This window comes from Euphorbia lathyris, chromosome 10 (genome assembly GCF_963576675.1).
Source record: "Euphorbia lathyris chromosome 10, ddEupLath1.1, whole genome shotgun sequence".
Lineage (NCBI taxonomy): Eukaryota > Viridiplantae > Streptophyta > Magnoliopsida > Malpighiales > Euphorbiaceae > Euphorbia > Euphorbia lathyris.
The window spans coordinates 45,363,719-45,368,798 of NC_088919.1; positions in this window are offsets into that span (position 1 = coordinate 45,363,719).

A 5,080-nucleotide genomic window follows, 5' to 3' on the forward strand; every position below is an offset into this window, starting at 1 on the left:
AAGGATAAAGACTACAAGTGCACTCCTCTCTCTCATGCTATTTCAAGAAGCTTCAGATTCTCCCACTTCATAAGTGTCCTCAATCTCGGGAACTTCTTCTTTAGATTATCCTGATCCGTTGTAGACTTCGCCATTCAAGGAACAAGTCGAAGGCTTCATCTGTTGAGAAAGATCTGGATCACTTATCTTTCCAGCTTCGATGAGATATTGGATTTCATGTTTCAACCTCATGCAAGTGTTTGTTTCGTGACCATATTTCTGGTGGAAGTGGCAGTAGCCCCCGCGTTTGACTAATTCAGTGGTTTGACCTCCCATGGCTGGTGGAGGGTGAAGTATGTCACGCATTCGTAGACCCTCCAACACTTCAAACAAGGGTTGGGTGAAAGTGGAGAATTCCCTTTCCTCCCTTTTATACTGAGTGGGCGACGGAGGGCGAACAACCCTGGTAATCCCATGTCCCCAATGATGTGGATCTTGTTGTGTTCGTGAAATATGGTGTGAGACTACCCTTGGTGGAGTGAATGTTTGTGGATTAACTTGTGACGCGAGCTGGAAAATAGGTTTCTCCACGACGGCTTTCGGGATCTCCGCAACCAGTGACTCGCTTAGGACCTCCCTGACCAACCTTTTCAGCTCTATCTTGAATTCATCTGAAGCAAGGATATCGGGAAGAACTCGCTCGATTTCTGCTCTGAGATTGAAATCTCCTATCATCTCTTGGGAATTTTCAACCCCCTTATGCTTAGTATTCTCCGGATCATTAAGAGCACGTTTGAACTCATCAGAAAAGATGTATTTGGCTAAAGCCCCTTGCACACGGCTCTCAAGATTGTGGTTTGAATTGCTGGACTGGGCCATGAGTTGGGTTTCTAACAAGGAAAGAGAAAGGATCGGTGAGTGGAGCTTTTTAGGCATTATGAATTTTGATGATGCACGTGCGATGCGAATGCTAAAGCTATCTATTTGTGCCTCCTATAGATGGATGTATGATTTATGCATGATTCGTGGTCTGCGCTTTATTTCTCACAACATAAACATGATTTGACTAGAGCTAAACCCTTTTTTTCTCTTTTTTTTTTTACCAGAGCCGTCGGCAGTACTTTGATCGTTTGTGCTAACTTACCTGTTTGGAAGTGCCGATGCCCGAAACCATTTCAACTGTTATACACACATTAGTACGAACCCTACAAGTTTACCTTGTAATGCTTTATAAGATGTACAATGTTGAATGACGCTTGACACGACTGACACTTGTGAGATTGAGACGACCCTCATGATAAGTAGAATTCCCTAGGACGCTAGGTAAACGAGAGTGTACCCCGATGATATCCGTGACGTGTAGATACATTCAAGGGGTAGCGACATGAGTGGGGGGAATGACATACTTGGTACATCGACATGACTCACGATCTAAAAAAAACAACATAAGCGACTATGTATGAGGTGTATGTTAGGGATTGTCATCATCGGTTGTAATGACGTACTTTGAAGATACGGGGCGTTACACGGGCTGATGTGACGCTCATGGTATGTCCGAGACCTAAACAGACCATGATGGAGACGTGTGGGGCATGTGTCCATAGTTTACCTGGTAACGATACTGATAGCAGGGAACCGACTTTCTAGGAAACACAAGTTTCCTGAAACAAATCGATATAGAGGGTGTGTCCTAAACTAAAAGCAAGCGGGACGAGACCACCACATATGGGGCGTGGGTCAATGGTTAGTTTAAACCCAAGATACAAATACGTAGACGTACCAACGGAACCTTGGCGTGCTATGCAGAAAATGGTAACACACGGGGTGTGCCTCAAACAGGTTAAGGCATAAGGAAGACACGAGTGACATACGTGATGTGCGCCAGTTGCCAGCTCGGAAAGCAACTATTACAATGATGGGTATCATTTGATGGGACAATGAACACGGAATACCTGATACTCGAGGTCCGAATAGGATGCATATGTCAACATACGAGGTATGTGCCAATTATTAACTCCTACGGTATGTCTTAGAGGTAGCCAAAAGGCATGATGGGAGTCACGTTTGATGTGCCCCCACGATTGAATCATACACAACTCACGAATGACATGATGGCTCGATTTCGGGATTTCGACCGTTGTGGGGGAAATCCGACATGCTGGGTACGAGACACGGATAGGGTACACATACGACACACGTGTTAACTGACCAACTTGGGCATAGATGACGCGCAGAGATGACTCAAGAGGTATCTCCTACAACATTGGAGGTGTCAGCTAGACATAATACCGACACGCAGGGTGCAGTCTAAGGATTAACTCAAGCTAGAGACACAAATACCTCGATGAATTTGCGGACATCGGTGCATCTGGTAGAATGAGAGGGCCTTAACCCGATCGAGGTACCAACGAGATGGAAACAATGACTTACCTGGTATATGTCAAAAGTTAATTTGTTTCATAGCGCAAACCTGATGATGATATGTTTTATGAGAACTCCTAACGATCTTATGTGGATATTTATGATGTATTTGGTCCATCACCGATATTTGAGATACCAACAAAGACACACAGGGTAGACGTCGATAGTTCGACTGAAACCTATCACTATGAACAATTTGAGGAGCAACGAAGGTGCAAACCAATACCTTAGAGGTAAGTGCCAAACGTTGGACTTAGACGCGGTACGAACAACTCGATACTACTGATATGAGCGAGACCCAAATAAGGACACATAGGGCATATGTCTCAGACTCGTAAATAAGGCAATTCGGAGTTTGGGGCGCATAGACAATAATACCAAGGGTGTAAGGGGAGCGTGTCGAGGATTTGACAACATAAACAAACCGCTGTTTGAGGCGTACTCAAGATATGAGTGACAATTTACAGGGTGTACGTCAAGAGTTTGACAGGAACCTCACGACATGAACGACTCAGTGTGTCAAGGTATGAGCGGGATGCTCGAGACGGCCCATAGGGTACGTGCCTAAGGGTGTGACTTGGACTTGATGACATGAATCACTCTATATGACAGGTACGGTCCAAAAGTTCAACTTGAACTTGTCGATACAAATGACTCGACATTGGGGGTGTAAGCAAGATGCACGTGATGACATATATGAACTTGCCCCAGATTCGACTGGAACTCAATGACATGAGTGACTCGACATTTGACATGCGAACAGGACGTACCGAACCGCGTATATGGGTGTGTGCCACAAGCTTAACCCTAACTGGATGGTATAAACGACTCAGTCTTTGATATGTGAGTAAGGTGCGAGGGATGACATACGGAACACGCGTCAAAGGTCGGTCCAGAATTGGATAGCCTAATGACATATTCGTGGGCTACAAATATTGTCAATGATAAGGCGACATGTGGGGCACATTTTGACAAGGCCCAACGTGCGACCAAAGCGCAAGCGGTGATATACGAGATATGTACCGAAAGCTGATACGTGTTCGAAGCACTAGTGTCACACGTTTTGGAATACTGACGTGTTACGATATACGGTGACACACCTGGTACGTCTCATATCGATTTGGCTGTTTTGAAGATGCGACTGGGTGTCTCAAGAAGGCCAAGGATGCACGGGTTACCCTAGTACAAAGACATGTCGACATACAAGGTACGGCCGAGAGTACCAATGGGGCATGAGGATGACCTACTAGCCCAGAGGTTAGTACAATGACGCATAGATTCATTAGACGTGACGAGGTGATATATAAGGCGCCAGTTAAAGCGCGGATGTGACGCCATGACTTCGTGTGAAGCGTGCATCAGAGGGTCAACGTGAACCTGGGGTCCGGACAGTGGGATGAGGTAAATACGAGGGGACACTATGACGACCCACACGGCGCACCTAAAGATACAAATGGGAAGTGTGGACAACACACCAGTCAAGGGTTCGTTTCGAGGCTCAGGGTATTGCCCATAATTCTGAAATACGGAGGTGCTACGTATGGATTACCTCCCCAGATGCGAATGACGATAAGTAAGTGAGATTCGTTTAAAACAGTTCACTCGACCCTAAGGTTCCAATCTTACAACTACGTAACTTTAGAGTATAGGAGCGCGGAGCGCCGACATACGTGGCATGTCTTAGCGTACGAAAGTCATGATGACAACCTACGAGGTGAGGGGAATGGATAATACAACAACGTAATTTGGAATCACCCGGGCATTGTGTATAGCGTGGCGACATCCGTGGGTATGTCTTGAGATACGAAAGGGAGGTGATGACGACCTGTGAGATTATGGTTCTATTTGAGATCAATGCACCAGTCATAATCTTGAGATGTGTTGGCTAGGGCGTAGCGACATACACGGTATGTCTTGAGGCGTAAATAGGACGTGTATGAGACATGTGACGAATGGTTAATTCGAGTCTCGGGGGAACCGATGCCATGACAATGTTTCTTTTTTTTTGAACTATCGATAAGTTGTCGGTGATGTGGCGACACACATAGTATATCTCGACTCGACGATGCGGAAAGTGAACGGAATCTGCCCCACGAGGTGAATGTTATGACAACGAGGTACGACCACCAAGCAGTTTGGTATTCCTAACCATGATAGAGGGAGGCGGAGTATGTCGCGACATATGGGATATGTCTCCGGATGACTTAAACGCGATGGCGAAGACGCATGTGACAGGTCACGATGCAGGCGGTACCCCCTAACGGTATGAACAGGACGATAAAGATATGTGCGACATATCCCACACAAAGTATAACTTGGTGAAGAAGTAGAGAACACATCAGGGTCTAAAGGTAGACCACTTGACGGGTATGTGAGACATGGTAAAGACGCACAAGATACATTGCGACATATGGGGTATGTCTTCTGTTAGGCACCTAGCAAGGCGATAACTCAAATCGTGACTTACGGGGCATGGCTCTAGACTGGTGTACCCGATATGGAAGATGCTTATGCGACCTATCGTGATGTACGACCTTAACAATTCCCGGATGTACACAATGCGCGAGGGGCGCATCGAGTATACGTCATGACTAGTGTATAGTTGACGTGATGAGGACGCATGGGACGCATCACGATATGGAAGGCGGGACGAGGCAAGGACGTATGGGATACATCGTAA